Genomic DNA, 12,770 nt, shown 5'->3' with positions numbered 1-12,770 from the left:
ATGTTAACCTTTCACCTAGATTCACTAGCAACATTTTGCTGTGTTTGTGTTTATGCCTGCGATCACTTGCCTGCTTCCTACACATACAGGTGGACATAGAGATAACTCTCTGTGTGCTTATGCTATGGACTCATGCATGCTCATGGACATGTGTGTGTTGGCTTGGACAGAAACACTTGAAAGTTAGCTGCAGGTACAGCTGACTGCAATAGGGTCTCACTCGCTGGCTCTCCTGCCTCTGCCTCCTAGGTGCTAGGAGGTTTTTGTATTCCAGGGTGCCCCACCCCACCTGGTACTCATAGGAAGATTTTTTTTTTTTTTTTTTTTGCCAGTCCTGGGCCTTGGACTCAGGGCCTGAGCACCATCCCTGGCTTCTTCCCGCTCAAGACTAGCACTCTGCCACCTGAGCCACAGCGCCCCTTCTGGCCGTTTTCCATATATGTGGTGCTGGGGAATCGAATCGAGAGCTTCATATGTAGGAGGCAAGCACTCTTGCCACTAGGCCATATTCCCAGCCCACTCATAGGAAGATTTTTAACTACTGTAATTTTTTTTTTTTTTTTGGCCAGTCCTGGGCCTTGGACTCAGGGCCTGAGCACTGACCCTGGCTTCTTCCTGCTCAAGGCTATAGCAATCTGCCACTTGAGCCACAGCGCCACTTCTGGCCGTTTTCTGTATATGTGGTGCTGGGGAATCGAACCTAGGGCCTCGTGTATCCGAGGCAGGCACTCTTGCCACTAGGCTATATCCCCAGCCCAACTACTGTAATTTTTGAGGTTATAGTATTCCTTGTAATTTTTACGTTAGGACACTAGACAAATTATTCTATTGATGGCTTCTCTCCCTCTCTTAAATGTTCTCGAACACTTGTCTGGTAAGAGCAATTCAAGTCTGCTTTGTGTGGTTCCCCTCCTTACTCCCTGCTGGTCCCTCATGCTAGCACCATGCTGTGGCCTGCAAGGGACATGTCACTGTACTAGGAGAAAACACACCAGAGATTCCTTTGGGAACCTGTCATGGCCACATCAATGATCAGAAGCAGAGCCCTTCGAGAGTGGGAGACATGTGTCCTACGCCGACTATGGTATGCCTTATTCCTGTGAGATTTGTCTGTGGCATATACACGTCAGCACGTACTCTGGGAGGCTTGGGTGGTAGAAAGATCTGCTAAGCCTCAGTTTACTCATCCACAGAGAGAATCTAAAAGTGATGACGACCTCAGAGTGGCAGAATATAGCCAGCAAATGACTGTGCGGCCTCTTCTGCAGCCACTAACCACAAAGGCATTGAGGGGGCTGAAGTAGCCCAGTAGAGTGCAGGAGGATTTCTGGCTCTAGGAAGGTGATCTGTACTCCCCTGTATCCCAGTGCAGTGTTCATGCAGGTGTGTGCATGGGGACAGGAGCAGCCCCCTTTATCTGGGGCCTGGGAGTGCTTAGATCCTGAGAGTGCCAAGATCCTGGGAGGGTATTGTGTGGGATGTGAGCAGTCGCCATCTAGGGGGGTCATAAGGCACTCCCATGGTCTTCAGATTCATTCTGACCCTCCTTCCCGCAGAAAATGATAGATATCTTTGTGGCTTTCAACTCATGCTGAGAGTCTGCTGGAGAGGCATAGAGCTCAAAGGGCTCCCTAACACACATACCTTCAGGAAAAGCAAAATAGATTGTATAAATTGCTGTTGCTTTGTTTTCTAATACACATCTTATTATGTAACATTGGAAAGATACAGAGAAAGCAAAAAGAAACTCTTCCCAAGGCATTGCTCCAGGACCAAGGCCTCTTGACTTCTGCTCCTTTTGGGATTCTGCTCTGCCTTGGGCTGTGCAAGCCTGTGACCAGGGCTGGCCTGTGGTGACCATCAAGGTGGCATATTGGCTCAGCGTGCACAGACATGTGCTCCTGTGTTACTGCAGGAGACAGCAGGCCCACATTTCCAGGGAATCATGGGGTGTGGCTGTCCTTCACCCTCTGTGTATGGGTCCTAAACCCTTTGAAACCATGCATAAAAGGTGCCCACTGACCTGTTGTGTGCTGCATGGTGCTTTGTGTCTACTCAAGACTGTGGGGGGATGTGCCTGGCACAGACACCTAGAGGTCAGCTCTGCTTGGCAGGTGGTTGAATTTGGTGAGGACTGGCCATGGGTGTACTCTATGCTAGCATAGTATGTGTACAACACACCCTGGCAGGAGCTACGACCGCTCCTTCCCAGGCCTCTGCCTCACCTCTGGGCCTGGCACCTGTGGTAGGGGGTATACAGGTCATAGGCTATGAAGCCATAGGGCAGAGCAGTCTCCATCTCAGGCATCAGCTTCAGTAGAGGTCAGGAGGCTGAAAGTGAGCCCTAGGCTCATGGCCTAGGTACACACTTGGGTAGGTCTGGGACCAAGTTAGCAAGCACAAGACCCACTAATCTGCCTGCCTGACTTGGTGCCTACAGAGGAACAGAGCTCTGCCAGCCTTCTTGCCCTAAGGTGTGAGTGCACATATCCCTGCACAGCAACATTTGGAGCCAGAAGGGACTGGGCAGGTAAGAGTAAAGTGTGAGTGAGCAACAGCCCAGGGAGGCCCCAAGGCCTGGTGGAGTTCACCTCCCCATGCCTACTCACTGGGGCATTCATTGCCTGAGAGCCGTAGACAGGCACTTAGGAATCATGTCAGACAGCCAGAAAGTGCATCTCAAGGAAGGAACCTCACCTGTGCCATATGGGGAGTACCCCAAGTCCTAGGCATGTCCACTGAGGTGCCTTCGCAGGGCCACGCCTGGTTAGGGAGTGACCAGATGCACACCACAGTTTTCGGCTGGGCCTGTACAAGAGTGGTGGTGGGTGGGACCTGCATGGCGTTCCACAGGCTGGCTGGACCGGATGAGAGCTTGGGGTCTTGTCAGGACCTGATGATCTCAACTGGTTGGGGGCTTTGGGGAAATACTTCCGGGCCTCCCCCAGATATAGGGCCACTACTCTTGGTCACTCCCACAGCCCCCAAGAAGAGGAGCAGTAAGACTCCTGGGGTGCATTCAGGGTCACTTGCCTAGAGCCCCTCATTCTGGGCACCACAGCAACATGGCTTCCTTTCTAAACTCTGCCCCCAAGACTGTAGAGGTCAGGAAAGGAGGAGACTTGTGTTTCCTGTGCCTAAACAAGCCTTTTTGCTTTTCCACACTTCCTTAGCAGTTTGGTTTTTTGAACTAAGAACAGGCAATCTCATTTTTCGCACCATTTACTAACAGTGTCCTGTCCTTGAAGCCATGAATTCACTTCCTCCTGGAACTGACCTCACTGCCCTGGGCTTGGGCAGTTTCCTCCAGTCTGGCCCTCTCACTTCTCTGAGCTCTCCTGATCTGACTGAGGTGTTCCCTACACTTTGCCACTGTGCCCCACATCTGCAGGACTCACCCCCAGGGGCTGGGCCTGGCCCGCCCGTAACCCACATGGGGCTTCATCTTCCAAGGCACTTGCTGATCAGGCACTGCCAGCCTTCAGTCAGGGACATACTCCTGTCCCACACACATGGCAGTATTTGGTGAATCCTGCTGTGGAGGAGGAAAGGGCTCACCACATTGGAGGGAGCTGGCCCTGGCCCTGGCCCTGCCCTGGGGCCTTAGCATCCAAGCAGGCTGCCTCCTTGGGATGAGCAGGTTCCTGGCCTCTGCAGAGCACCTCATACATACTGTTCCCCAAAGCCTTGTGGTGCTTTCTGTCGGCCTATCTGAAAGTGGCATCTAGGAGGGCCTGGGTTAGGGGAAGGGCTGGTAACTCCCCTGGCCACATGGGGACAGCTGCCAGAGCGAGGTCCCACCCACCTATCAGTTTGACCCTGGAACTCCATCCTTGCTCTGCTCTCTCCTGTACAACCCTCATCCTCCCTGCAAGCCTGAGCTCTCTGAGGAGGGGAAGTGCTTGAACAGTGGAGGGATATGAGGCTTCTAGCACCACCACAACTCCGGGGGGGGGGGGGGGTTGTGGCGCAAGGGCACTTGCCTAAGCCATTACTTGGCAACAGGGGCAAGTGCCGAGGCAGAGAGACCTTGTGTGGACATCAGGGCAGGCATTAGCCACTAGGGGTGGAGCAGAAAAGGAGAATGCAGGAAGGGCTCCTGGGTCCAGCTCCCTCTGGGCCCACTGGCACCTCACCAGAGGCTCTGCCTGCACATTCGTTTGTTCTGACAATGCCATACAACATGTTGGAGGGAGAGAAAGAGCGCTTCTGCCCGTGTGCTGCTTCATGGGGCCACACTGGACCCCAGGGCCTCTGGTATGCACCAGTGAGGCTGGTTTGGCCTCAATGAGGTCTGAGGACCTAACAAGAGGGAGCTTCCAAGTGCTGTGGTCTCCCTACCCATCCACATTCAATAGCAGAGAGCTAGACACACACCATCTTGGCTAGGGCGCTTTAGTAAAGCCAAAGCCCGAGGGGACTAGGGGACCCTGGCTCCAGAAAACAGGTCAGCGTCACTGAGGGGCCGGGGGAGGGGGCCGGGTTCACAGCAAGAGCTCTGCGTTCAGGCTTTGTGTGGGCATGGTAAGGAGCTATGAACTAGCGTCTTGGAAAAGAAAGAGCAAGCAAGCTGCCTGCACTGACCCCAGCTGCTGCCATCTGCCCTACAAGATTTGGCTTTCCTTGTTCTCCACTTCAGCCTCTTGTCTGTCATTAAAAACAGCAGGAGACACCTCCGTGTTTGCACTGTCCTGTCTCCTGGCTTGTCTCCGGTCACCATGGCGTCCCACTTCAGCTCTCCATTGGAGCTGAATTGGTTTGTTGGTATTGTTTTTGTTCTTCCCTTCCTCTCTGGCCTGTTTCCTGACTGCTCTTAGTGTATTTGCGGACTGCAGACCTTTGTAACAGTTGGCTGCCTGCAGACTGCTATGACTCTAATAAAGACCAAGATTCGAAAAAAGAAAAAAAAAACAACACACAACACAAAAGAAAAAAACCAGCAGAACCTACATTCAGATCAGCACCCTTGGACTCCCCTTAAGCCTGTATCCTTAGGACAAGATACCTGCGCCCCTGAGCCGGGTAGTGGGTTAGCTAGAGTACAAGGTGGGTGCTCAGGTAGTGTGTGTTCTTCATGTGTGCTCTCTGGAGACCAGATATGGGCAGAGCCCAAGCAGGTAACTGCTGCAGGACAGTAGGGGGAGGCACCCTGCCAGCCAGTGGTGGGGGGCAGTCCTTTTAATCAAAGTGCTAGGGACCTGAACAGCTGCAGCAGCCACATTTAACCCAGACCACGAGAATGCTTGCTGAGTTGAGGACACTTGCTGAGCTGAGCTCTAGCCACATCACGTATAGCCCTGGGAAGAGAGCCTCTGGACTCAACCCCTCAGCTCTCTAGCCCTGGGAAGACGGCCTCTGCACTCAACCCCCTCAGCTCTTTAGGAAGGAGGTAGGGGACACGAGCTGGGTGACATGCCTATACGCGTGCATAGGGTAGATGGCAGAGACCTGGAGCCAGTGCATCCGAGGGCAGATAGTAGTAGATGGATGGGAAGTGTGGGGAGGCCTTAGGGGCAGGGGGGACTTGGGGGAGGAGAGTCAAGTGCCTATTTGGGTGGCTCGAGGCACAAAGGAGGCCACACGGAGAAGCTTAACCCACAACCCCTGCCTTCTCTCTGAGTACCTGGCTGGTGGGGAACTGAGTATGGGCCAGGTCCCAGCCTGATTTCAGCCCAGTCTAGGCTAGTCCTGGCCTACAATGTGGAGCCCATCTTCTTATCCAGGTCTCCCATGGCCCCTGGTCCCATGGTCCATGGTCCGCCTTCCAGTCTTGCCATGAGGGCGATGCTTCTGTGGGGCCCAAGCAGCTCCTGAACCCAGGAGCCATGGCCAGATCTCTGGCCTTATCCAGGAGAAGGGGGATCCTTTCAGTCCCAGGCACCATGCACTGTGGCCACAGCCACATGGCTGAGCAGGACCAGCTATATGACTTCAGGCTCGACACCCTGTAGCTCTCGTCTTACAATTTCAGGTGTGAGTGGCTTGCTGGAGACCATCACCTACGCTAGAGGCCTGGACCTCCTCCTGGAGGCCTTCCTATCTGGCATATGAGTAGCAGAGCATCACATAGTGTGATCACAACCTTAACTAACACCTGTGCCCCCAGGGCCCCAGTCCCAGGCATTCCTGTGCCTGCAGCAGGACCTGCCCATTGGGGGATGGGGGTAGTAACTGTGCTGAGTGCTGGGGTCAGAGGTCCATTTGGACCTCTCTTGCCCAGGCCAGGCTGCTGGACACATGGCAGCTACAGGCCTGCAAATGCCCGGTGCTGTGCATGGATTTGGGTACATCACCCCAGCACTCCTGAGCACAGTCATTTCCAGTAGACACGCACGCTTGCTCTCACCCTGTCTGTGTGCATGAGTCCTGAAGGTGGCCTGCCTGAAACCCACAGCTGCAGGCCTGATCCAAGAGCTGTGCACTATAAAAAGGACAGCTGGGTTTTTACTGAAGAAGTGACCTGGAGGTGGAGCTGGGTGAATCACAATAGAGAGACCACAGCTGGAAAGGAGGGAAGCCTTGGTCAGCTGTCCCTGAGAGCTCCTATGCCCTTCAAAGTCAAAACCTTTGCAGTCTGTAATTCTACCTGCTCAGGAGGCTGAGATATGAAGGATGTAGTTTGAAGGCAAGAGACTCTCTATCTCTAACTAGGCAGAAAGCCAGGGGTATAGCTTGAGTTGCTACAGTACCAGCCTTGAGCAGAAAAAGCCAAGGAATATCCTGAATTCAAGCTCCTGTACCACCACCAAGAAAAGGAAAAGCACCCTGGACCCTGGATGTCAGTAAGATGCAGGTTGAGGCCCAGTGCTCAGGGCCAGTGTGCCTGGCTACACAGCAGCACATTCTGGACTTGGTGCCCTCTGCCCTTCTGTAGGCTTGCCGCCCCCGCCCAGGTGTGAGCTCTGGGGCACAAGCTTCCACCCTGGATGCAATGCCTGGCCCTGGCCCAGCAGCTGGGCTTCCCAGTAGGACTAAGAAGGCCCTCAGAGATGTAAGGCAGGGTTGAGGGAGGCCCAACAGCCCTGCTCAGCACACCTGCCTCTGCAGGGATGTGGGCCCTGAGCGAATGAGCCCCACCCCCTCACACCCTTCTGCATTGGCTGTCTGGCTTCCCAGTGGGGTGTAAGAGTGCTGTCATCCCTGCCTCCAGCCATCTGCCCTGGCCCACAGTGCTGTGGCATAGTCCTGAGCTGTGGGGTAAGGGGAGAGTCCGTCCAGGAGAGCAGAGGATGCTTGCCCAGGATCCCACAGCCAGAAACCACATCCAGGGCATGGGCTGTGTCCCCACGGCACCCAGCAGTCATCATGTGTAGTCACATGGCCGGGTTACACGCCTCCTCACTGTGGGTCTGGAGGTGACTTTCTGTGTAGAGACACTGGCTCTTCACCAAAAAAAAGCTCTTCCGGGCTTTGGAGGAAATGGCGTTCTTGACACTACCGCCCCTGGCTGTGGTTTGGATAGCAGTCAGCAGGGCAACCGGTTTACTCATGTTCCCAGAGCCAGCTCCATGGTAGTGCCTCAGCCCAGTCCAGGCAGACCTCGTTCTCCCACTCCACTCTGTGGCCTGGGCTAGCTGTACAACCTGTCTGGAAAATGGGAATCGTGCATGTCTGCTAGGTGTCAGGGAGTGTCCAGAACGACCAGGTAAAGCACCAGCAGGTCGGTACATTAATAAAGTGAGTTATTACTGAACACATGCCAGTAGTACCCCAGGCCCTGTCACCCTACCCACACCAGGGGCTCATCCTCTCCCCATTCCATGTCGCCGATGCATGGGCCCTGAGGAGACGGGGCAGGTTCAGACGCCAGCATAGGGTGGTAGTTTACTTCCCTCCCTCTGGAAAGGAGCCCAGGACAGGCAGGCTGTGCTGGGGGTGCAGTCACAGGAACACCAAGAACCTGGCTCCTCTTTCCCCTGCTAGCCCAGAAAATGCTTCGTGGTCCATTATGATTGCTGGTTCTTATCAGTCACGTCTGCATTCTAGTAAGTGAGGAAAGCAGGACGAAGGTGTCTCTAAGGATATGATGATGGCCATACTTAATCACACATCCCAACCTAGTGGGCTTCCTCTTTAGGGACTTCTGTGCTGTTCCCTAAGCTTGTCTCTTGGGGGTGCTTGTCAGTATAGCTCCCCATCTGTAAGAATTCAGCCCTCCCAACTTTGCTGGAAATAAGTGGGTCTAGGAGTGGTGATGCTGGGTGGTTACCAGGGTCTCTTGTGTGCCACCTGTGCTCCCTGCTGGTGGGATTTGCCCTGTCCCTGCTCTCTGCCCACTGGAGGAGGATATACCAGGAGTCAGGCTGAGGATGGGCCCTCCAGGGCCAGGCAGCTTTGAGCCAGCCACTCATCTCTTTGGGCATCAACCTCCAGTCTTCAGTTGGCTGTGTCACCCGTGAGGGCTGCTAGGGCTTGGCCACCTTCACATTTCCACCCCAGGCTTCCATTCTGGGGTCCTGCAGTGAAAGGGAGATCTGAGGGCAGATCTGATACAGGCAGGATGCCCATGGGGAGGCACTCCCCACTCCTGTGCCCACACCACACCTGACCCCTGATAGCATGAGGCCTGTCCCCATACCGTGGTATTTTTGGAAGCAGATTCAGTTAATCAACAAATATAGCCACTGCTGTTGTGCAGATGTTACCAGGAGGGGCAACCTAAGCCCAGCATTTTCTGGGCTGCATTTGGAGAAGGGCTCCCCAGCCTGCTGATGGATCTCAGACTCAGTGCCTGGGTGCCCTGGAGGCACCAAGAAGGGCAGCCCACTCCTGCGTGTGAGGTCAGGTGCAAGGAGGGAAGCAGCAGCCATGGCTCAGAGCCCTGTGCAAGCAGGGCTCACCCTGTCTTGGGAGCAGATCTCCTCTGGCTCATCCTCTTATCCCCCAACCTCCTCCATAGCTTCCTGCTACCGGAAGGGTGAAGAAGCAGCCAGCCCCATGTGCCATTCACCTTCCAGTGGGACTTGAGCCAAAGCCAAGCATCTATATTTGTAAGGAGTTAGTGGGAATAGACTTGTGCTGCCGAGGCGTGGGCACCTGGGGCCCTTGCCCCCCTGGGGGTGACAGCCACTGCACAGAGGAAGGCTGAATGCAAGGAGCTTTGTGCTGTGGGCTCCCCAGCTCTGGCAACCTCCTCATCATTGTTACTTCCTCCCTGTGTTGAATCCTGAGACATACTCACTGCCCATAGAACCCACACCTGCTGGGAGGTGCCCCAGGGGCCTGGCTTGAAGCAGTGGTCAGAACAGGCTTGGGGAAGCAGGACATGAATTGGGTATTCCCACTACCCAGACATTTCTTAGCCACCACATATCAGCCTGTGTTCTGAGACCCCTTAGAATATAGTTTGTTTGCTTGTTTGTTTTTAGATTCTGAGTCAGGCATGGTAACAGGTACCTGCCATCTCATCCACCGGGAGGCTAAGGCAGGAGGAGGTCAGTGAGTTCTAGGCCAGCATGGACTACATTGCAACACCCTGTGTCAGAAACAAAAAGTACCCAGAATGAACTGTCTGGATCCAGCCTTAATGGTGTGGGCTCTGTCCTCATGAAAGGACCCTAGACAACCAAGAATGGGGCGGGAGGGGGGGGGCGCAGGGCAGGTTTCTTGCTACGTTGAAGCTGCAATAAAGGACTTGTGAGCAATGACCTTAGCTTCCCGCATTCCGTAGAGACTGGCCAGCTTCCTCGTTCTGGCTGCAGATGACAGCAGCCTCCCTCAGGACCCAGGAGCACAATCCGCTGGCACTGGTAGAAAAGCCTGCCTGTGTTTCAGAGTCTGAGTTTAGGAACTTGCTGGTTACGCCCTGTTTATGAACTTCCTCTCATATCTCTCCTAGGTCCTTCTGAGCAGAGCTAAGAGGCACAGCCAGGAGGGGCTGGGCCACCCGTGTTCTGGGGAGCCACTCCATTTTTTCCCCAAGGACCAGGGAGGACAGGAATGGCAAGCCTGGCCTTTTCTAGACCCCTTTCTTACCCAGGGTGTTTGTGTAGTCACACCATTACTTTAATTATTTATATGCAGGTTGAGAATCCTTTATCTGAAAGGGTAAACACAAAACCCCCCTGTGTTTTACACACACGCAAATCGTTTCCTGCAGTGTTTCCAGTGACTTGTGCTCTGACTCTGATCCCATCACATGAGGCCAGAGGTGGCACTGCTCACTGTTTCATCATGTTTGCATGCAGGGAAGTTTCAGGTGTTGGAGACTTTTAGATTCAGAGTTTCAGTTTAGGGAAACTTAATTTGTAATACATAATTTCAGACAATGCAAAAATATATCAAGAATATGTTAGTCATCCACTTGGACTTAGGGGTTTTTACTGAACTTGGAACTTTTCTGTAAGCTTAATTTTCTATAACATTGTGGAAGCACCCCCTTATCTCACTATTCTGCATCCTTCATCTCCTGTCCTGAGGCAGACAATGAGTAACCCATCCCCAGTTGGGAGGTGGTTTTCCTGAACCTGTGTCATTTTCACCCAGCTCTGGTCACAGTGCAGCTGTCACAGCACAGACAGGTGGCTGCAGCCTCCGGCCTCTGGCTGTCAAGCCCAGCCCATCCTCCTCCTTTCTGAAAGAGTTCACAACTTATCCCCTGCACTTGGTTTTCCCCAGACTTCCTGTGCTTGTTTTACACGAAGTAGGGTTCCAGCCAGTGCTGAGCTTGTCGTGTAAAAATACCAACCCAGGGGACTAGAGGCATGGTTCAAATGGTAGAACAAACACTTGCCTAGCATGTGTGAAGCCCTGACCCATCCAGCATCACAAAAAGAAAAAGAAAGGAAAAAAATCTATAGAATCAAAATCAGGAGGCTAGTGGCTCATGCCTATAAATCCTAGCTACTCAGGAGGCTGCGAGCTGAGGGATCACAGTTCAAAGCCAGCCTGGGCAGAAAAAAATACACAAGTGTCAGCCAGCAAGCAAAAGAACTGGTGTGTGGCTGAAGTAGTTCATTGCCAACTAAGCAAGAGCAAGAGTTCCCGGAGTTCAGTCCCTGATATCAACAATAAATAAAAAGAATATGAATCAAAACTTTAAAGCTAATCACGTCTCAGCAGTTTGGAACTATACAAAAGCACAATAGCCAAACATTGGAACATGAATTTTAACTGTTTCAGTTAGCTTTGTTTTGGGGTATAGCTTGGGGCAACACTTCATTCCATAAAGCAGAAGTATTCAGGGAGTGGTCTTCTGATGAAGGTCATTTCAGAGCTGGCCAAGAGACACAACAGCAGGAAAGCAACTGGTTGGTCACTTCCAGTAACTTAATGTCAATTAAAACAAAGGGGGCTTCTTTTTCATCCCCTCTGAGCCTGGCCAGTTGGGAAACTGTGCTTTTCTCTACTGATGGTTAACCTAGCAGCTTGGTTTGGATATGTCAACTCATTCCACTGTGATTTTCAGTCTGGGATGCCCAGCCCAGTGCTAGAACCCAGTGTAAAACAAGGGCCTTCTGTAATTGTCATGTAACAGATTCCAGGAGAAGACCTCTTCCTTACCCTTTAGGATCTTACATGGCCAAGGGGCCCACAAAACCATCAGAATAGCTGAAGGTCTCTCTCACACAAACACCACATACCAGTAAACCAGCTCTAATTAAACACCAGGGAGTAACCCAGGCAAAAAGTCCTGTGGGCTGCCAGGAAAGCTGCAATCCATGAAGACAAATTCTGGGATATCTGCTTTGTTTGGAATCTGTGTGAATTTTGCATTCTGAGCCCTACTTGTCCGAGCTTGATTTTGTATTACCTAGGAAGACTCCCTGGTCTGCCCCTGCCCCTGGCTCAGCCGCACCCCCCTCTGGAGCCAGGACCATGCCTTCCTGTCCTGCACCAGGGAGTGGCACCCATGACACATGGCCTGGCCCTTCCCCCAGGTCTGTCACTTCCAGGTGCTATTGCTCCCACCAGGTCCAGAGCACCTAGCGGTGTTACTAGAGCTGCTAAGCTGCACCTCTGAGCCTGAGCCACCCGGTCTGTGGAACAGGAGAAATGCCTGCCCTAGGAGGCAGAGCTGGGCTTTCCTTGCCATGGGCATGAGAAAGCACCAGGGCAGGGCACCCCTCCTCACAATGAGTCTAGACCCATTGGCCAGCCATCACTTACACCAGTGAGCCACCCTCTGTGTGAATTCACAGACTGGAGGCCAAACTCTGAAAGCACTCTCTTCCAACACTTTTTTTTGTTGTTGTTTTGTGTTTTTTTTGCCAGGCCTGGGCCTTGAACTCAGGGTCTGAGCACTGTTCCTGGCTTCTTTTTGCTCAAGGCTAGCACTCTACCACTTGAGCCACAGCGCCACTTTTGGCCATTTTCTGTATATGTGGTGCTGAGGAATTGAACTGAGGACCTCATGTATAGGAGGCAAGTACTCTTGCCACTAGGCCACATTCCCGGCCCCCTCTTCCAACACTTCTGTCTGCTCCTGTCTGCCTTGCACATGCTGTCTTGTGGCCTCTGTCCAGCCTGGACTGTGGGGGGTAGTGAAAGAAATGGGGGAACAAGTCTCAATGTCTCCCTTCACCCCTTGTGGTTCTGAGTAATGTACACTGCCCCAAAATTTCCAGGCTGCTCAGATCAGAGATCCAGGAGGCAAAGGGCCAGGCACAGGCCTGGGGGTGGCCCACAATAGACACAGACACAGGCCTGAGGGTGGCCCACAGTAGCCAGACATAGGCCTGGGGGTGGTCCATGGTAGACATAGACATGGGCCTGGGGATGGGCCATGGTAGCCAGACACGTCCTGGGGGTGGCCCACGGAGGACATGCAG

The 12,770-nt window shown here is 53.1% G+C and overlaps 1 protein-coding gene and 1 long non-coding RNA gene across 2 annotated transcripts in view; one reads left to right on the top strand and one right to left on the bottom strand.

Moving 5' to 3' along the window:
• Nucleotides 1-12,770, top strand: part of Hs6st1 (heparan sulfate 6-O-sulfotransferase 1) — a 36,733-nt gene that overhangs the window by 18,141 nt on the left and 5,822 nt on the right. The window lies entirely within an intron of this gene.
• On the bottom strand, nt 469-11,687 carry LOC125350802. Its single transcript, XR_007210817.1, has 3 exons — nt 11,269-11,687; nt 3,384-3,385; nt 469-519 (listed from the first exon to the last, which is right to left on the bottom strand). It is a non-coding gene; the product is annotated as an uncharacterized LOC125350802 (long non-coding RNA).

Source organism: Perognathus longimembris, chromosome 4 (assembly GCF_023159225.1).
Source record: "Perognathus longimembris pacificus isolate PPM17 chromosome 4, ASM2315922v1, whole genome shotgun sequence".
Classification (NCBI taxonomy): domain Eukaryota; kingdom Metazoa; phylum Chordata; class Mammalia; order Rodentia; family Heteromyidae; genus Perognathus; species Perognathus longimembris.
Note: the sequence above shows the minus strand (reverse complement) of the source record. Positions and strands in the feature narration are given on the sequence as shown.